The 21,959-nt window shown below is 39.7% G+C and overlaps 4 non-coding genes across 4 annotated transcripts; all 4 read right to left on the bottom strand.

Annotated features, from left to right (window-relative positions):
• Positions 1–2,497: 2,497 nt before the first annotated feature.
• On the bottom strand, positions 2,498–2,569 carry Trnah-gug. Its single transcript has one exon. It is a non-coding gene; the product is annotated as a tRNA-His (tRNA).
• Positions 2,570–7,554: 4,985 nt separating this feature from the next.
• On the bottom strand, positions 7,555–7,626 carry Trnah-gug. Its single transcript has one exon. It is a non-coding gene; the product is annotated as a tRNA-His (tRNA).
• An 8,736-nt stretch (positions 7,627–16,362) lies between these two features.
• Trnah-gug lies at positions 16,363–16,434 on the bottom strand. The gene has a single exon. It is a non-coding gene; the product is annotated as a tRNA-His (tRNA).
• Positions 16,435–21,483: 5,049 nt separating this feature from the next.
• Positions 21,484–21,555, bottom strand: Trnah-gug. Its single transcript has one exon. It is a non-coding gene; the product is annotated as a tRNA-His (tRNA).
• Positions 21,556–21,959: the final 404 nt, after the last annotated feature.

The following is a 21,959-nucleotide window of genomic DNA, read 5'->3' as shown; positions in this document are numbered from 1 at the left end:
TAGGAACCCATACAAGAGATAGGGTAGAGGAGAGTGTTGCACTTTGGAATACTTTTCATACTTTCGCCTCTAGCCAGCCCAGTAACAAAAGCTTATTATATTTTATTATTCCATTTCGAATTGATAGCACACATTTCATGTGAGCTACAGGTTTCCTGAAATTACAAAAATTAATGTGGAAAACTAAGGTTTTCCCAGACGCGAAAAATTGTTCCAAGGAACAACACGGTCATGCGCCTAGGAACAAATACGCTATTCAAATTTAAAAGTATTACAACCTAGAAAGCATTTGCAACGCTGTTTTTAATATTCCATCTGTTAAATTGTTACTCTGTAAAATAGCAATAATAAATAAGTGGAATCAAATTAAGAAGATGCACTGTCAAAAACGAATTAAAGTTAAAAACATGAAGAAGAAACTATTTTCAACTAACTCAAATTTCCATTTTCAAGACAGTGAAAATCGTTAAGTCGTTAATGAAACTCATTTCGTTAGTAAATTTCACTTGTTTCATGGTAGAAGGCCTCATCCATTTCATTGTACAAGTTAGTGCACGACTGACGATGTATGGCTTAACTACCGACACGATATGTAACTGTTATTACACATATACAGAACTTTTTCACCAAAACAGTGTGTATGTGATCAATAAGCAATATCCTCCAAATAGCTATAACATCGTCTACAGCGCTTAAAACAGTCGAACTTGTAATATTTACAAACTCCGCATGTAACACAAATTCATCTCTTACAACAAAAACAGTAGAGAACACAAGTACCTTCGTATCGTGGTTTATGATGCGGATTTCTTCATGTGACTCCAAAATCAGTCGCCTGGTTGAAACAAAGACCAAGAAACGTTACGCGTTCCTAGTTCACTACCTTCCAGGTACAACACTTTCCCCTACTGTAACAGACAATTTGCTTATTATATGAAATGAAGGAGGAGACGATTCTTTCAAAAGCAAGTCAATAACAAAGAAGTAGAGTGTAATATAATTGAGAGAGTCCATGATCATTGTACTTAGAACCGCCACATCTCCATGACGAACAAAAAAAGTCACCATAGAACATGTGGTGTAGACATAAAGATAGAAGATAAAATTGATCCATTTTTCTTTTCTATGTCGAGTGTCAGGACTCCGACTGTTCCGATTTCTGATACACAGTAATACAGTATGAACCATAATACAGACCCATGCGGAACTGACTAATGGTAGGAATGAGTTCCAGTTTTCCTTATTAGCTGGTTCCTCTACACCGGAAGTATCTTGTCTGTAGGTAATGAGGGCAATAATTTTTCATGATACTCCTGAGTTGTGTACCTTAAATTAACTACAAGTGACGACAAATGTGGTCGCAGTATCCCACATTTGTGTATAAGCAACTTCTTTCTCAAATAATAATTTTCCTTGAATGAAGTTCATTGGCACCTACTGGTTCCTGTCTTAACAAGACTGTGCCTTATAAAAATATGGAAACATAGAAATATAGAAAAAAAGATAGCGTATACAAAAACACACATACTGCATTCAAGCTAAAGACGGAAGATATTGGATGATTTACAGTTTTTTTCGAATCTTCATGAGTGAATCAGTAAAAAGATTCTCGAGATTGCAGGAAATGTCAGAAAATGAAAATCCATTACATGTTTGCAAAAGGAACCTTCTATGCTAATTTTACGAAATCATACTTCAAAGAGAGACATATTTCATGTGACACACTTGATTGAAGAACAAATGCACTGAGAAGCAACTGTAGTATATTCAGTTATGTGAAGCGACTACTGCAAGGAATTCGTGAATTCGTACCATCAAGAATGCGTTTAGTCCAGGTAATTCTTGCTTGTCTTTACCATTACTTCAAAATAAAGAGCCATGTTGAAGTAAAGTATGCCATTTCTATGTCATCTATTCCAACGACATTCGCACTGCGAAGGAACGTTTGTTTAGATGTGTCATAAGCTATGTATGGTATTCCATCAAAATGATTTTTCATGTATCAGGTATTACTCGATAAAATCTAACACAAAATCTTGCATCTGTACGTCCACATATTTTATACATGTGATCAACAGATCTTTCTAGCAGTATATTAGGTTTGCTGTTCATTTTCGAGTTTTCTATAATTATTCACAATAGTCAACCGATGTCCAAAATGTGCAATTCTCTTTGAATATAGTTCTATTGCTCAACATCGCTCCTTTTGTATCTGAGAAGGGAAACAAAGCGTTTGGTCGGTTCCTGTTATACCACTACTGGCTTTACCATGGAGGTTGCAGTTGAGCATCTGACACACCAAGCTCATCTTTATTTAGTAGAATTGTGTTGATAATAATTCGATGATCGACTTATATCATATTTGAAATATGTAAAAAATATCGCAGAGTGTGAATCACAGTTGTTTAATGTTGGTAACCTGAATGAGCAATTTTCAAGAGACATTTTGAGAACATTAGCAACTCTGTAAAAAGAAATACAAAAAAGAGCACTTTATTGCCGTGACCAGGATTCGAACCTGGGTTCTTGCGGCCACAACGCAATGTCCTAACCACTAGACTATCACGGCTACCGTCGCTGCTCTTGTGGAAACACTCCTCTAGAGGAAGAAAACGGTCCTTTCCGCTCCAGTTGGCAAACTAAGTCAGCCACCAGGTAGGTGGCGTCTCGATCGCAGAGCAACAGACGAGCAGCAAGGCGGAGGACGCAGACTGAGAACTCACGTCTCTGTATTGGTGATTGTCTAAACGTTAGCGGTAGTTAGTCGACAGTAAGAAATTCATCTTAATGTGAATAAATGTGGAATGGAGTCAGCTATAAATAAGTAGCTCCCAGCCTATGTCATCCACACCCCACAATACAGCATTAACTTCTTCTCCTTCAGTCCCGTGCTGACCATCCCACTTTCAACACCTACCAAAAATTTCTGGAATTTCCCCAGATCCTGAGCCATAATCATCTCATGAGTATCTGCCAATTTTGTGTACATCCTATTCTGTGCATTCCTTAAAGAAGAAAGCAGATAGACAGATAATGTTGACCCATAGATATTTAAACAACCAAAGGCAACACTGAAGCAGCAGAGAAACTATTATATCTATGTAAGATTATTAAAAAAAATGCAACGAAGTATAAATGAGCTACGAACATAATACCAGTCATTCTGACGTACTAAATCATCTCCTTAGTGGTGTATACTATTCAACATTAGCACAAGGAATTTTTGTTGACATAACAATACGTTTTGTAAAATCCCTCAATGGGGAAGGACGCACAAAATATTTAAATAATTGTATAAAAATTGTGTAAAACAGTGTACATCACAATACATAAATAATATTGTGATATTGATTGTGTTAATATATATCAATGTGGTTCAAATGGCTCTGAGCACTATGGGACTTAACATCTGTGGTCATCAGTCCCCTCGAACTTAGAACTACTTAAACCTAACTAACCTAAGGACATCACACACATCCATGCCCGAGGCAGGATTCGAACCTGCGACCGTAGCGGTCACGCGGCTCCAGACTGAAGCGCCTAGAACCGCACGGCCAGACCAGCTGGCGTATCAATGTGGTGTCTCCTACACAGCACTATGCCATCCTTTAGTAAATTATCATTCAATTTACCTACTAGTATCTTTTCTTTCAAAATATTCGTTAAACTAATACAACTTTAGTTTAGTGTTACATGTAAATGGAAACTATGTACTTAATTTTTCTTATCTTAGTGAATCCACGGTGCTCTACCATGTTAATTATACATTATCATTTTGTCGAAAACTGAGAAGTCTTTTACACCGCAGTCGTGTTCAAAATACAATTTGATTGTTGCGAAGAAGAAAGCAGCAACCAGCCTCTGCAAATAACGCTATTTATTCTTACAAACTGAGGCGGTACCGATTTCAAACCGATAGTTTCACCTTTAGACTGCTGTTCACATTTACATTTCATACGTTTCAGTTTACATTAGTTGACAACTGTTTTCCCTCTTGTGGTCAAAGTTCCTTGAGCCGGCGGTTTACATTAGTTGTTTTCTGTTTTCCCCCATCTGGTGGAAGTTCCTTGGACCGGCGATTTAATACTATTTAGTGAATTACAATTTGCGCTCCAGACGGCTTGCTCGACAGAGAATGCCATTTACACATTTACTCACCAAAAAGTTCGATGATTACATAAAAAGTTCCACCATCTGATAATTTTGCAACATATGTCTAAAACATTTTTCTTTGTGATATTCTTTTGAAAAAAACTTAAACTATATGGAATTGAACTTATTATACGGAACTGGTTTGAATCATATTTAACGAAAGGAGTACAATCTGTGATAAATCAAGTAGTTTGAGAAGGAGAGAAAATCATACCGACTAAGGAAAAAAAATAATTCCATAGGCTTTTATTTTCGGTCCTTTACCACTCCTTATACATGTAATCGACCTACTATGTATAAAACGGACCTGACACTCTTTCATGCAACAGGTATTATAATTAACTCTGTTAGAGAGAAAGCAAGAGAAAACGATGTTGTTAATAACATTTTCCAAAGTCACTATCGAAAAATGGACAGTTAGTTCCGATAAAACTATTTTAACACACTACAAGAAACGGAATTAGCGAAAGAGGGAGAAATTTTTGAATTTTTGGGTGTAAGAATTGATGAAAATATGAACTTGATGGAGCATACTATGCTTCTCAGACATCTAAGTTCAATAAATGTTGGTCTTCACATAAATGAAATCAATCAACACATTAACATAACAATTTATACTCTTTAATGTCTTTTGGGTTACTTTCTGGTGTAATTTATCGCTTCGAAAGCACGTATTTTTCGTGTGAAACCGGAAAGTGAGAATACCATGTATTCCATGTAACGGAATTTGTCACAATGTGAAAAAACTTAACAGCGGTGTCCCTTCGTTGTTCATCGATATAGCTGCAGGTGGGTCAGAATGGTATTCAATGTAAAGCCACAAAATCAATGAAAACTGCGGAAAAAGATAAATATTTTGAGAGCAATCAGTTCTAAACTGAGGGGTTTCTCTATCTGGAGTGGCCGTTCAGAAGCTTGGAGGGTTTGGATGGAAGGCAATGAAGGTAGTATTATCGATATACTGCATCAAACGGACAGGAAGTGCCTACTGTGCAGTTTACATCAGATAGAGAGCACTCTTACAGATGGATGGAAGATACTGGATTTGGTAATCCCACTTACCAGCCGTTATCTGCATCAGGTTCTAATCTTGGTCACGAAAGAAGATTGATATTTTAATGAGAAATTTGCGTCAATCAGTTCTTTTTTAATTAGCTTGTCCACAGATTAGTCGTTGGAATTACTTGTTCTCACGCATCATCACTAAATAGACACCTTCTGGTATAAGAAACATTTATCTCGCCGACGCTGTAACTTCATTCTTTTCAGTTCATCTTGAATGCACATTGACGTTGCCCTAGATACAATTGAACCCGTATTCTGTAGTCAATCTTTGTCTAACTTTGACAGTTTTTATCCCACACGCTTATCTCCTTACACTTCAGAATCTCTCCTTTCGGTAAATGAAGGTCCAAATTTTCTCCCCCCTCCCCCTTCCGATTTGATTCAATACCTTTCATCAGCCTCTGCTCTATCTTCTGTAGAAACATATATACAAAAATCCCGTATCATCTTACATTCTGAATTGTTTATCAAAAACTTATCACTTCCGTGCAAGGCTACACTCCAGACTAATATCTTCAGAAGAGGCTTCCTCACATTTAAATTAACAAACTTTTCCTTCTCAGAACCGCTATTCTTGCTATTGCCAGTCTGCACTTTATCCTATTCTCTATTCTTTCGCTGTTCAATTTTTCTACCACTATATCAAAACTAATCTACAACATTTAGTGTCTCATTTAATGCCCATTCATTAATTTCTCTGACTTTCACTCATAATCTCTTTTCAAGACACTGCTATGCAACTCTTTTGCTGCCTTTCCTAGAATTACTACATCATCGGCAAACCCCAGATTTTTATTTCTTCCCCCTGAAGTTTAATTCCCTTTCCATACGTCCCTTGGTTTCATTTACTCTTTGCTCGAATTGCAAACTGAATACTGAACAACGGTGGGGGATAGGAAACAACGCTGTCGCACTCCTTTCTCAACTACTGCTGCCCTTGCATGTCCTATTCTTTTAACTACAGTCTGGTTTCTTCACAAGTTGCTGATAATCGATCGCTTCCTGTGTTTTACTCCTGCTACATTCATAATTTTGAAGAGTGTGATGGAGATACGACTATCAAAAACTTTCTTTAAATCTACAAATGCGTTAAATGTAGGTTTGCATTTCTTCAGTTTGTATTCAAACGTAGCTCCTAGGGTCAATAGTGCCTCTCGTGTTAGTACATTTCTCCGGAAACCAAACCAATGTCATCCAAAATAGGCTTCTATCAGTTGATACATTTTTCTGTAAACCATTCGTGTTAGCATTTGGCAAGTATGACTTAGTAAACTGAGAGTTCGGTATTATCGACACCTATCAGCGCATGCTTTCACAATAATGTGAAATATTACATTCATCTTGTAGTCTGATGCAATTTCGCCAGTCTTATTTATCTTTATCGTGGCTAGCTCTCCGAAGGAGCTCAAAATTTCATAGGGAATATCGTCTGACCCAGATACCTTGTTTCGTCTAAGTCTTGCAATGGTCTGTCGCAATCTTCTCACAGTATCGTCTCTCCCATACTCTTTCCATTGTATCGTTTTCAAATTTATTTTCTCTGCATAGCCGTTATTATATTCTCTTCATCTTTCAGTCTTCCCCTTCTTTGCTTAGTACTGGCTTGCCATCTAAGCTCTTAATAGTGATATAGCTGCTTTCCTTTTTTGCAGAGGTCTCTCAATTTTCCTGCAGGCGGCATCTATCTTGCACGTGCTCATATGTTCTTCTATAATTTTGCATTTCCTGTCTAGCCATAACCATCGGCCTTGTAGCAGTGGTTGCAACAGTTGCCGTAAGATCACTGAATTTTAGCCCTGTCGTGCTTGGTTAGGACTTTCACGGATCACCGCCTGGCTCTTATGAGTGCAGTGACACTTGTCGGCTGAGGATGACGTGGTAGTCGGTCGGTACTCCTGGCATTCCGAGGCCTGTTCGGACAGAGTTTTCTCTACCCATTCCCGCTTTGCAATTCTGCACTATCTGTCAAACTGTTTTTCAGAATTATAAGATAGCTACTGAGATTCTCTCGTAATACATTTACACAGATCAGAAACAGTAAAGGGTCGCTGTTCCTTGTGGAACGACAGATGCAATTTCCGTTTCACGTGCTTCGTTCCCAGTAGTCAGTACATGCTGCGATGTTCGTGGCAGAAAGTCACAAATCCAGGTGAATAATTTAGACGATATTCCAGTTACTCACGTTTTCGTCAGTAGTCGCTTGTGAGAAACGGTGTCAAAATCATTTTCGAAGTCTAGTACCATGGAATCGATTTGAACAAAATCAATAACTAATGTAATGTATCAATGAAGTAGTTAAGTGTAGCTTCGCCAATCTTCATTAAAATATTGACCTTTTGCCGTGACCAGGATTCGAACCTGGGTTCTTGCGGCCACAACGCAATGTCCTAACCACTAGACTATCACGGCTGGTGAATTCAGCGTGGTTGTACTTTGCTCTTATGTTAGTGGTCGCAGAGTTGCTGACGTCACCCGGTTCCGCTAGAACGCCGACTCAGCTTTTTTCGTCCTTCGGTCGTAAGGAAAACTTGGTTCACAATTTAGGCCGTGTTTAACTAACATTGTTAAAAACGATTAGGAACTTTTGACATCTGATAGCTGCAACAGTGATCTGTCTATACAAGTACAGTGAATGCGGCCTAACTTATCATTTGTGAGCCTATGCAGACAATGGTTCGCAAGAATAACGTTATGATCTGAAATGAGCATGAGCGAACTAGCCTTTAGATTGTATAACAGCAAACTGAAAGAAGGATAGGGCTTTCGGGATATCATACTTGCTTTCATTTACATCCTGGAGCTGACGAGTTTGTTTCTCTAATTCGTACAAGGTGTGTTCCTCGGTGGAACTCATAATACGTCTGAATACTCTGCTCCGACTCTTCTAGGCTTGCTTAAGGATTAGTGACATTCTGGCAACTGTAAGGGAGGAACTGCAATGTGCGAAGTCATATCAAGAGGCCGCAGATATCACACAAGCGGTTTTAGAGGGAGAAAGAAAATGACCCAGAAAAAGATGTGCGTCTCTGGCTTAAACAAATGATGTTGCACACTACATGTAACTGACAAGACGCCAAGGTATAGCGTGAGTTGAGTGAGATCCTCCGCTCAGTGGCGGTAGCCTGAACACAGGCTGTCAAGAGGGCGTTGGCAGCGTGTTGCTTGTTGGTATATCTCTGGTCTCTCTCCTGATAAGGCGCATTTGATCCAGCGCCTACTATCGATCATCGCGCTACATCGTTGCCGACCAGTGTGTTGGCGACAGCTTAAGCCAGCACAAAGATAGTATTATATTAGATATATTTTATATTCTAAAGATCCATAACGAGGTGATCTTTAAGAATGTGGAACATGTCGTAAAAGGAAAAAATAATTACGAAAAAGAGAGATACATACCCCTTCCACAGATTGTAGATGAAATCGTTTTTATGGTTGTTCAACAACCGAAATATCTTAGACATACTTGCAGAAAGCTGTTCTACCAATACAGAAGGCTTAAAAGAAGAGAAGTGCATTCCCACCAATGAGGATGAATTTTCTGGCGTTTAAGGCGATCGTTGCGACTTAATGAACGCTTTCGTGATAGGTAAGCTGAAGTCGCTAATAAGATACTGCAACTGGGTTGTTAACGCAAAAAAGTGATTTGCTTAAGTTTTATTAAAGATGATAATTTACATTGATTTCCATGGAATATGAATTTTCCTTGTTTTGGTATAGTCCCGACGTTTTTCTTAGGTGATGAGCCTTCTTCCTGGTTTTCGCGATCCGCTACACTTTTTGAAATTACTTTTTTCCGCCACCCTGACCCTCTCTCCCATTACAGCCGCACATGACACTCGCCAGTTTCACCTTTCGTGCCACTAAGTACTCGGAAAGAATGCCGAGGAATCTCTGGTGAAAGTAAAAGGAAGAAACAAACTTTGAACTACTTCATTTATGTACCTTAGAATGAATATGACCGAAATGAAATAGTAAGTCAAGGTAAAACAGGTATCTGTTAGCCATTTCCTCTGTCGAGTCTTCATCCGCTCACCAAAACTCGGAAAGGAAATGAATAAAACTTTTGAACAAACATTCATTTAAAAAATATTTCCTAAATTCAAAGTATTTTCCACTTTATGTGACGTATGTCCTATAATCCAACCGATTTGTCATTCATCATTTTAAACGAAATTCATCTCTTTAATAATCCTTTTTTCCTTGCTGAAGTGAATTACGACGTATTACCAACTTAACAGAATATTATGAAAAAACAGTGGAAGGTAAATAATAATATAAAGCCCCTAACTTTATATGATAACTCACATAACGCAGGGCAGAGAAACTTTTGGAACCCAATCTTATATTGATATTGTTTCTGTTACTTAATACGCTCTTCTGTAACGTAAGAGATTTATCACTGTAAATTAACTGTCACACGAACCACAAAGTGGCCGTAAGCCACGAATAACTCTTCTCGACGCATGCGTGTAAGTTAGAGTCGTATTCTAATGCTTGATTTGTTGGTGTATCAGTTCCTGTGGTTCTGTATGAGAGCGCTAACATCTTCCCAGACCAGTTCCAAATTCTGATATTTTCGCATATCATGTGCGCTGCGTTTTCCACAAGTTGACATTAATCACAGTATGCAGACTGTCTCAGTTTAGCTTTGTATGATCTTTCTGGTGCGGCTATGGTTTCGTTAACACAATACAGCGCTGAATCTAGTTGGCAGGATGATACTGTTTGCGTGTTTCCAAATATTCGTCTAGTTGCTCCAAGGACTTTTTATCTCTATTGGGTTCCGCGGCTGGTTTCTGGTAATCATAAATGTTTCTGGTATTAACTTGTGGCTCAGTAGTCCTTATATAGCCGCAGTCTGTTTATTACTTTCGGGCATAGTCCAGGCTCTTGTTTCTATGCGCTACATTAAATGTTAATTATCGATTTTTAGGGTTAGGTAACTCAGTCGATAACAAACGGAACCGTCTGATAGCTTCGTTGCCTGTCTGTCCGAATGCTCAGACCCCTTTTTCTCAGGAACGGGTACGGATATCAAGTTGAAGTTTATGTCAGGTACTGAATTCTACGATCCCTTGGCAGTGTAAGAAACGTGCATTCTGCGACATTGAAAATCAAAAGACACGACCGTCTGAAAAAAACTCTTTTTCTCAGGAACTGGTACAGATATTTAGTTGAAATTTATTTGAAATTCAATATCTATGGTCTCCTGGCGGTGTAAATAAGCTGACGGAAAAAATCGCAACACGGGGCAATAATTAGTGTTGAGCAATGAAATTTCGGAAATATATTTCTTGGGTATCATATGTAACCGATTAATATTGCTGCATCACAAGTTCATGTAAACGCGAGATAAGCCATTGCAAATGTGAAATGGTGCTACAGTAATAAACGTCGTAGGCACCAGAATGTCGAATGTAAGCAATGCAGACGTGCGTGCATTGTACTGCACAGGTGCCGGATGTCAGTTTTTCAGATCCATGCCTGTTCCACTTGGTCGGTCAATACAGGGACATTAACGCTGTTGGTGAATGACGTTGGATTTGTCATCGGATGATGCCTTATACGTTCTCGATTGAAGACAGATCTGGTGATCGAGTATGCCAAGGTAACGTGTCGTCACACTGTAGATCGTGTTGAGTTAAAACAGCGGTATGTGGGCGAGCATTATCCTGTTGGAAAACACCCTCTGGAATGCTGTTATTGAATGGCAGCACTACAGGTCGAATCGCCAGACTGACGTGCATGTTTGAGGTCAGGGTGCGTGGATAACCACGAGAGTGCTCGTCTTGTCGTACGAAATCGCACCCCAGACTATAACTCCAGGTGTAGGTTCAGTGTGTCTAGTGCGCAGACAGGTTGGTCTCAGTTCCTCAACTGGCCTCCTTCTAACCAACACACGACCATCACTGGTAACGAGGCAGAACCAACTTTCATCAGAACACCACAAACTTCCACCCTACCGCCCAATGAGCTCTCTAAACACATCACTGAAGTCGAAAATGGCGGTGGTTTGGGGTCTGTGGAATGCACGCTACAGGGCATCTGCCTCGGAACTCTGTGTCGAAGCCGGCAGGAGTGGCCGAGCGGTTCTAGGCGCTTCAGTCTGGAACCGCGCGACCGCTACGGTCGCAGGTTCGAATCCTGCCTCGGGCATGGTTGTGTGTGATGTCCTTAGATTAGTTAGGTTCAAATGGCTCTGAGCACTATGGGACTTAACTTCTAAGGTCATCAGTCCCCTAGAACTTAGAACTACTTAAACCTAACTAACCTAAGGACATCACACACATCCATGCCCGAGGCAGGATTCGAACCTGCGACCGTAGCGGTCTCGCGGTTCCAGACTGTAGCGCCTTTAACCGCTTGGCCACTCCGGCCGGCCGTTAGTTAGGTTTAAGTAGTTCTAAGGTCTAGGGGACTGATGCCCTCAGCTGTTAAGTCCCATAGTGCTCAGAGCCACTTGAATTTATTTATTTATTTATTTATTTATTTTTTTTTTTTTTTTTGTGCGCCGAACACGATCGTCTTCACTCTGGTAGTGCCACGATGCCAACTCGAACGCGGTCTTCTTGCGACCGTACATTCTCATGATCACTGCTGTCAGCAATCATGAACAGTGGCTACATTCCTGCCAAGTCTTTGTGCAATATCGCAAAACGAAAATCCATCTTCTCTTAGCCCTATGACACGACCTTGTTCGAACTCAGTGAGGTGTTGATACCGGCGTCTTTGTCGACTTAAAGGCGTTCTTGACTAACAACTCAGTACGTCCAATGTCAAAGGTAACTAAAGCTCAAGGCCGTTACAGCATGTATTTAAAGCAAACTTCATTTGCATCCTCACAGTTGCGCTACTAGCGCCACTCCTATGCTACTGATGAGTAATTTGAAAAGACATCATCTTTCAGATATAGAAACACGCCTACCAACTTTCCCCCTTTACGTTGCGCAACTCCCCCTTGGTGTTGCGATTTTTTTCCGACAGTGTAATTTAAGCTTCAGGTGAAAGCAATCAAAATATACGGCTAAACATGTCACAGATTTTGATACTCGCAAACTAAAACCTGGTCTTCACCTCTCAACGATGTACGGAGTCGGGTTCTACGTTAAACTGTATCCCCCCCCCCCCCCCAAGCGGGTTAGCTACGCGCTCTGAGGCACCTTTGCCACGGTTTGCGTGGCTCCCCCCGGTCCTCCCTCGGACATGAGTGTGTGTGTTGTCCTTAATGCAAGTTAGTTTAAGTTATATTAAGTGGTGTGTAAGCCTAGGGAGCGATGACCACAGCAGTCTGGTCCCATAGGAACTTACCACAAATTCCAAAAATTGCCCCCCCCCCCCCTCCTCTTTATCAGGTTGGTTATCTGGGGCAGGTGAGAAAATGAAAGTCATCGTAGTGGCGTCCAATAGAAAAATTCGCACCAGGCCATTGAGCCTCGGATAACTATCATTATTATCTTCATACATAGGAACACGAGTCCTTTTCGCACTTGTCAGATTTTTTCTATTACAACATTTACTCTTGTTGCAATATATGCTAAAGGACCTTCGCTAGTCACTCTACTATTTCTGTTCCGGCGCAACACTGTTTCATTGCTGTCTGTGTGCTGTTTTATTCCCCTTGGTCGTCTCTCAGCACAGTTTTTTATTCCTTTCTTTTCCTCCGATGTCTCCCTGATCACATGGTGTAATGACGTATTTTCCGAGTAATTTTGTCCTTGCTTCGGACTTTTCTTCGTCCACCGTCCACGCACTGCCGGACTAAGGGCGTCATTTTCGATTTAAAACGCCTTATTTTGGTGATGTTGGCCGGTAGTTTATCTCGTTTTTATACAGGTCTCCCAAGTAGGAAAAATAAAATTCTGTGATTTGTTTTCGCCAACTTTCCTGGCCTTTCGCTTAATGTTTAATACATTAGCGAATTAAAGGTTGTGCCTGTTTAGTCCTACGGACTATTCGCCCATTATACTTAACTTGTGAGTGTAGTATTTGAAAGTTGTTCTTAAAATATCAGCTTTCAAACTTACTCATTCTTCGATGAGTTCTGAATCGCAAACATACTGCATTTGGATATGCGTTTGACAGGATGACCACCGTGTCAGTAGTGGGCTAATGTCCGCTTCGGCCATATTACGTATTGGTAATGGAGAACGGAATCCACCAACGTTCCAGTTTGGTTGGCATGAGCATGTAGTGGCATCGGTAGTGCTGTGAATGAGTGTGATCCGTGCGGATGTCAATGTGATAATGAGAGACGTATAAATACTCTTGGTGTATTCGTCTGCGTGCAACAGTCGCTCCCGCGGTCTGGGCTATATAGCGCCGCGTCGGATTGCGAAGCGTCAGCGTTCAGGCCGAGTGGAGCGCAGCCTATATCACCAGCAGCACCTGCACGAGCTCTGATACCACCGGCCCCTGGGGGCATCGTCTCCGGCGGAGAAGCGTGCGTGACGTCGCCGACTGCGGAAACAGAACAGACATCAGCAACAACGGCGTCTGTACGTGTACGTGAATACCAACAAGCAAAGTGGTCCCACAGCAACGCCTAGATGTCTCATCTACACAAAAAGGGACTCAGAGAGTTGAACAAAGCCCTCAAAAAAAAAAAAAAAAAAAATCTGTGAGCACCTAGAAACAATTCAAGTAACTTGAGTTAGACGAACTTCAGGATATAATAAAATACAGCATGTATCAAAAAGAATCATCCGATTTGGCACATCTATATTTCTGAAACTAATAAACATATACAATAAATTTTGTATTTGGGTGAATGGAAAATTCAAAAAGTTTTTCTTTTCATACCTTTTCACAGGTATTCAGTATGCCCCCCTTGAAGGTTCGGCGTATGTCAATGTAGTTTTCAAATTGTTCTCACACTGCAACAAGTATGTCTTCAGTTACAGCTTCCACAGCTGCTGTTATGCGATGGCTTAGGTCATTCATTGTTGCTGGTAAAGGAGGCACATAAACAGAGCCTTTTATAAACCCCTAAAAGAAATAATCACACACATCCAGGTCCAGTGACCCTGCAGACCAGTAAACTAAGGCTGAATCATCTGGTCCAATGCGACCGAACCATAGTTCAGTAATCCTTTGATTCACAGGTTCTCGCAGTTCCAGATGCCAGTGTGGCGGTGCCCCACCCTGTTGGTAAATAAAGTCATTCGAATCAGTCTCCAGCTCTCGGAAAAGAAAGTTCTCAAGCATATCGAGATATGTGCCTTCTGTAATAGTGTTCTCGGTTAAGAAAAATTTATCATATACCTTTTCCCCTGAAACTGCACAAAACACATTAAATTTTGGAGAGTGCCTCTCATGTTATTCCATACCCCATATTTTCACGTTATGCTGGTTCACTTTTCCATTTAAATGGAATGTTGCCTCGTCATTAAAGACTAAGCGTGGAACTAAATTGTCATCCTCCATCTTGCCAAGGACGAAATTACAGAACTTCACACGCTGTTGTTTGCCATCTTCACGAAGAGATTGCAGTATTTGAATTTCGTACGGTTACGTGTGTAAACGTCGATGCGACACGCGCCAGACGAACATGGGGGGCGTGTAGAGCTGTCGAGCAGGACGGCGAACGGATTTCTGCTGACTGCTTGTGAAACTATGCTGTATGCGTTAGGGATCTGAGTCAAAGACTTGGGGACGGTCTGGCGATTTGCCTTTACGCAATCAACCTGTTTGTCGCAATTGTTAGTTACGTCGTCTAATGCTCTGTTCTGTAGGAGGATCCACATCATACCTAACATGAAAGTCACACTGAACAGTTATTACTGACCCGTACTGCGCAAAACGTAGCACACAAAAACTCTCTGTTGTCCCGACACCATTTTTACTAGAACTGAAGTGGGTGCATACTGCTGTTACCTAGAGGGTACCATATAAAACTCGAGAATTTGCTCTTTTCAACAGTTTGTTGTTCACGCACATATCTCAGATAACATAATAATTATGACTTTTTTAAAACTGGATTATTCTTTTTGATACGCCCTGTACACTTCGTAATTACGCAAAACCTCGAAAGCTACGGCAGCAAAAATACTACAGTTAAAATAAAATTCACTCATTAGGCCACATCACACACAAAACTGATAAGGCGACTAGAACAATAAGAAAATAAAATGGCACGCTTAGTTAGACTTTTCCATTTGCTCCACTGAAGCTGTTCCGAAATCGTTTGTTACACTACATTCATGTAATGTGATTTAACTTTAAGTATTGACACCATTTAGTTTTGCTAAGAAATTCGTCACTGAAGTAGAAGGAAATGGCTGCCATAAAATTCCTTAGGATTCTTCTAATTTGTACTTTATCAATAACTGACGTTTTATGGTTACTGGCACGCTGTCGGAAATATCTATTCCTGAATTATGTACACCACTGTATGTGATTCCAAATTTTAATATAGATTACTCTTGTTCTTGGTATTGTATCCGAGAACTGAGGCGTTGATTTCAAAGAAAGACATAGTTCATGTGATATATTTAATTGAAGAATAAATTACTGAGAAGCAGCAGTAGTATATCCAGTTATCTAAAGAGACTACTGCAAGGAATTCATTAATTGGTACCATGAATAATTTGTTTGGACCCGGTAATTCTTGCATGTCTTTACTAGTTTCGTCAAAGTAAGGCACCGTATGGAAGTAACATATGATATTTCTTATGTCTTCTATATCCAATTACATTCGCACTGCGAAGAAACATTTTTTAGATGTGTCGTAAGTTGTGTACGATGTCACGTCCAAATGATTTTTCATGTGTCGGGTATTATTTGATAAAAACAAACACATTCAAAATCTTATATATGTACGTCCGCAGTTTTTATACGTTTGATGAACAGATCTTTCTAGCAGTGTATTAGATTTCTTTTTATCTTTGTGTCATCTGTAACTATTCACAATACTCCAATAATATCCATAATATGCCATTTTTGTTGAATATAGTTCTATTGCTAATCATCGCTCCTTCTGTATCGGAAAAGGGAAACAAAGCATTTGGGTGGTTCCTCCTATTCCATTACTGCCTTTACCAAGCAACTGTGAATCGCAAATGTTTAATGTTGGTAGCCCTGATGAGCAATTTCCAGTTGACTACATTAGTAACTCTGTAAAAAGAAATACAAAATAGAGCACTATATTGCCGTGACCAGGATTCGAACCTGGGTTCTTGCGGCCACAACGCAATGTCCTAACCACTAGACTATCACGGCTACCGTCGCTCGTCTGGAAAAGCTCCTCTGGAAGCATAAAACAGTCCTTTCCGCTCCAGTTGGCAAACTAACGCCGCCAGCAGGTAGGTGGCGTCTCGATCGCAGGTCAACAGGCGGGAGCAATAAGACGGAGAACGCACACTGAGATCTCACGTCTTTGTGTTGGTGCTAGTGTTGAATTGTATATACCACTAAAGAGCTGACTTAGTAGGTTAGAATGACTTGAATTATCCTCGTAGCTACAGTAATACTTCGTGGCTTTTTTTGTTTGCGTATTCTTACATAGATATAATAATTTATTTGCTGCTTCAGTGTTGCTTTTGGTTCTTTCAATATTTGTGGATAAACATTATCAGTGTATCTTCTTCCTTCTTCAAGGAGCAAGAAATTCATCTTAATGTCAATAAATGTGGAATGGAGTCAGCTAGAAATAAATAGCTCCCAAACTATGTTATTCACATTCTACAATACAGCATTAACTTCCTCTCCTTCAGACCCAGGCCTACCATCCCGCTTTCGACACCTATTATAAATTGAAGGAGTTTCTCCCGATCCTCAACACTAATCATTTCATGAATATCTGCCAATTCTGTGCACATCCCATTTTGTGCATTCCTTGAAGAAGCAAGAAGATACACTGAAAATGTTGATTCACAAATATTTAAAGATCCAAAAGCAACACTGAAGCAACAGAGAAACTATTATATCTATGTAAGAATATGCAAAAAAAAAAAAAAAAAAAAATGCCACGAAGTATTAATGTAGATACGATGATAATACCAGTCATTCTAACTTAGTAAGTCATCTTCTTAGTGGTGTATATAACTCAACATTAGCACAAGGAATTGTTCCTGACACAACAATACGCTATGTTAAACCCCTCAATGGGGCAGGACGCACAAAAGATTTAAATAGTCGTATACAAATTGAGTAACAGTACAGATCAGAGTTTATTTATTTTATATAGTCGGTTCCAGACAGTATAGGTCATCCTAAGGCCTAGTTATCTGAACACTCATCGCAGATACTGTTGCGCGGTGTCAAGGAAAATCAATAATATTGTGACCTTCATTATGTGACCCAGACAATTTGAAAACACAAATCACTGTGGTGTGTCCTAGACAGTACTATTCCGTCTTTTAGTAAATTATCATCCAATTACCTTCCTATTATCTTTTTTCCAAAATATTCGTCAAACAAATACAATGTAAGTCTAGTGTTACATGTAAGTGGAAACGAAGTAGTACTTAAATTTTTTATCTTACTGAATCCACAGCCACGGTGCTCCACCATGTTAATCACACATTGTTATTTTGTCGAAAACTGAGAATGTAGAATGTAGCTGTATTCAAAATACAAGTTGATTCTTGCGAAGAAGGGAACATCAACCACACACTGTAAATAACGCTGCTTATTCTCACAAATATACGCGTTACCGGTTTCAAACCGTCAGTTTCATCTTTAGACTGCTGTTCACATTTAGATTACATACGTTTTAGTTTACATTAGTCGTTGGCTGTTTTCCCCTCTTGTGGCGAAAGTTCCTTGGGCCGGCGGTTTACTACGATTTAGTGAATTACAATTTGCGTTGCAGACGATTTGCTCGACAGAGAATGCCATTTACACGTTTAATCGCCAAAAATTGCGAGGGTTACATTAAAAGAACCACCAGCTGGTAATTTTTCAATATATCTAAAGCATTTTTCTGTGTAATTCCACGTAGTTTAAGTTCTTTTCACAAGGGTATCAAACATATTATACACAATTAGTTTGAATCTCATGTAACGAAAGGAATACAGTCTGTGATAAATAGATTAGAAGGAGAGAAAATTCTACCGACTAAGGGAAAAAATAATTCCAAGGGCTTTCATTTTCGGTCCATGCCTACTTCTTATACATGTAAACCACCTCCTATGTGTAAAACGGACCTGACACTCTTTCATACCATAGATGTTATAATTAACTCTTTTAGAGAGAAAGCAAGAGTAAACGATATTGTTAATAACATTTTTTAAAGAATTAGTAACTGATTGTCGGAAAATGGACACTTAGTTTCGAAAAATCAACTTTAACACACCACAAGAAACGGAATTACCGAAAGTGGAAGAATATTTGGAGTTCTTGTATGTAAGAATGGATGAAAATATGAACTTGATGTAACATACTAATCTCCTCAGATATGTAAGTTCAATAAACTTTTGCTCTTCACATAACAGCCGCTTTCAAAAGCAATCAACATATATTTTATAAACTTCTACTCTTTAATGTCTTTTCGGTTATTTTACGGTGTAATCATCACTTAGAGAGTACATATTTTTCGTATGAAACCGAAAAGTGAGAATACCATATATATATATATATATATATATATATATATATATATATATACGCTAACAGAATTTATCACAATTTGAAAAAACTTAATAGTGGTATCCCTAGATATACCTTCGTTGTTCATCACTATGCCTGCCGGTGGCTCACAAAGTTATTCAATGTGCAGCCACAAAATCGTTGAAAACTGCGAAAAAAGATAAAGATTTTAGAGCAATCAGTTCTTTGCAAGAGGTTCTCTCTACCTAGAAGAGCCATTAAGAAGCTTAGAGGGTTTGGATGGAAGGCTATGAAGTTAGTTATTACCGATATCTGCAGCAGATGGAGAATAAGTACCTACTGTGCAGTGTAGATCAGAGAGAGAGCACTCCTACGGATGGATGGAAGATACTGGATCTGCTAAGCCCACCTAATACCTGTTATCTGCATCTGTCCAAATGATGGTCAAGGCAGATGATTGATATTTTAATGAAAACATTGCCTTAATCAGTTCCCTTTGTTAATTCACTTGTCCGTAGAATAGTCTTTGGAATTACTTAAGCAGCAACACTGACGAGACACCTATAGATGTAAGAAACGTTTATCTTGCCGTCACTGTAACCTCTTTCTTTTCCGTTTATCTTCAGCGCACAACTATATTACCCTACATTCTCTTGAACCCGTTTTCTATAATCAATCTTTGTACAACGACGACAATTTTTATCCAACAGACTTCTCTCCGTCACACTGATGCCTCAGGATCCCTTCTTTCGGTAAAGTGAAGCACAAATTTTCTTCCCCCGCTCCCCTTTCGATTTGTTTCAACACTTCATTAGCCTCTGCTCTACCTCCTTTAGAAACACAGTTAAAATGCTCGCATCATCTTACTTTCTGAATTGTTTTTCATTTACATGTCACTTCCGTGCAAGGCTACACTCCACACAAATATCTTCAGAGAAGGCTTCCTTAAATTTAAATTAACAAACTTTTCCTTTTCAGAACTGCTATTCTTGCTATTGTCAGTCTGCAGTTTATCCTATCCTCTATTCTTCCCTGTCACCATTTATTTTGCCGCCTGACCTAGAATTACTATGTCGTCGGCAAACCTCAAAGTTTTTACTTCTTCCCCCTAAAATTTAATTCCCTTTCCAGACATCTCTTGGATTCCTTTACTGCTTCCTCAAAGTACAGACTGAACACTGAACAACACTGAGGATAGGCAACAACGTTATCTCACTCCATTCTCAACTAATGCCTCTCTTGTATGTCCTCCTATTCTTTTAACTGCACTCTGTTCTCTGCACAAGTTGTTGATAATCGTTCGCTTCCTGCTACCTTCCGAATGTCGAAGAGTGCGATGCAGATAACACTTTCAAAAACTTTCTTTAAATCTACGAATGCGTTAAATGTAAGTTTGCATTTTTTCAGTTTATATTCAAACGTGACTCATACGATCAACAGTGCCACTTGTGTTCGTACATTTCTCCGGAAACCAAACTAATGTCATCCAAAATAGGCTTCTTAAGTTGATCCATTATTCTATAAAGAATTCGCGTTAGTATTTTGCAAGTATGACTTTCTAAACTGGTAGTTCAGTAATATCGACACCTATCAGCGCATGCTTTCTTTGTAATAGCAAGTATTACATTCGTCTTGTAGTCTGAGCTAATCTCGCCTATCTCATTTATCTCCCAAGGAGCTCAACATTTCATAGCGAATGTCGTCTGTCGCAGATACTTTATTTTCCTCTAAGGTCTTGCAAAGGTCTGTCACAATCGTCTTATAGTATCATCTCTTCCACACTCTTTTTCATTACATCGTTCTCAAGTTTATTTTCTCTTCATAGCCGTTTATATATCTTCTTCATCTCTCAGTCTTCCCCTTTTTTGTTTAATACCGGCTTGCCAGTTGAGCTCTTAATAGAGATGCAGTTGCTTTCCTTTTCTGCAGAGGTCTCTTAATTTTCCTGCAAGTGGTATTTATCATCCATGTAGTCATACGAACTGCTACAATTTTGCATTTCCTCTAGCCATTACCATCGTCCTTGTTTCAGTGGTTATACCAGCTGTCGTCAGTTCGCCGAAGTTAAGCGCTGTCGGGCTTGATTAGGACTCAGATGGACCATCCTTTGGGTCTGTCGAGCGCTCTTGGCAACTGGAGTTTACTGGCCTTTGTGAGAGCAATTGGGAAGCTACCTGACTGAGAAGTAACGGCTCTGATCACAAAAACTGACAACGGCTGATAGAGTGATGTACTGACCGCATGCCCCTCCATATCCACATCGAGTGACGCCTGTCGGTTGAGGGACCAGTTCGGATGGAGAGTTTTCTCTAGCCATTACTGTTTTGCTTTTTTGCACTTTCTGTCAATCTCATTTTTCAACAATATCAAAAAGCTACTAAACTCATTTATACACATCAGGAACAGTAAAGAGCCTGTCCCTGTTCCTTGTGGAACGACAGATGCAATTTCGGTTTCCCTGGCTCTGTTCTCACTGATCAGAACATGCTGCGATCTTCCTGACAAAGTCACGAATCCTGGTGCGTAATTTACATGATGTTCCAGTTGCTCGCATTTTCATTGGTAGTCTCTTGTGATAAACGGTGTCAAAATCGTTTTCGAAGTCTAGTAACATCTAACTGACTCGAACAAAGCCAATAATTATTTGCTAACAAAAGTAATGTCTCAATGAAGTAGTTAAGTGCAGGTGCGCCATTCTTCATTAAAATATCAACCTTTTGCCGTGACCAGGATTCGAACCTGGGTTCTTGCGGCCACAACGCAATGTCCTAACCACTAGACTATCACGGCTGGTGGATTCAGCGTGGGTGTACTTCGCTGTTCTCTTAGCGGCCGCAGAGTTGCTGATGTCACTCGGTTCCGCTAGAACGCCGACTCAGCTTTTTCCATCCTTTGGTAGTAAGGAAAACTTGGTTCACAATTTAGACAGTGTTTAACTAACTTCATTAAAAACGATTAGGCACTTTTGACATCTGATAGCTGCAACATTGATGTATCTGTAGAAGTACAGCGAAGACAGCCTAACGCATCATTTGTGAGCCTATACAGCCTGTGGATCGCAAGAATGACGTTCTGATTTGAAAGTAGCCTTTAGATGTTACAACAGCAAAATTGAAGAAGGATCGGGGTTTCAGAATACCATACTCGCTTTCATCTGCATCCGGGAGCAGACGAGTTAGTTTCAAGGTGTGCTC

The sequence above is a fragment of the Schistocerca piceifrons genome, chromosome 2 (assembly GCF_021461385.2).
Source record: "Schistocerca piceifrons isolate TAMUIC-IGC-003096 chromosome 2, iqSchPice1.1, whole genome shotgun sequence".
Classification (NCBI taxonomy): domain Eukaryota; kingdom Metazoa; phylum Arthropoda; class Insecta; order Orthoptera; family Acrididae; genus Schistocerca; species Schistocerca piceifrons.
Note: the sequence above shows the minus strand (reverse complement) of the source record. Positions and strands in the feature narration are given on the sequence as shown.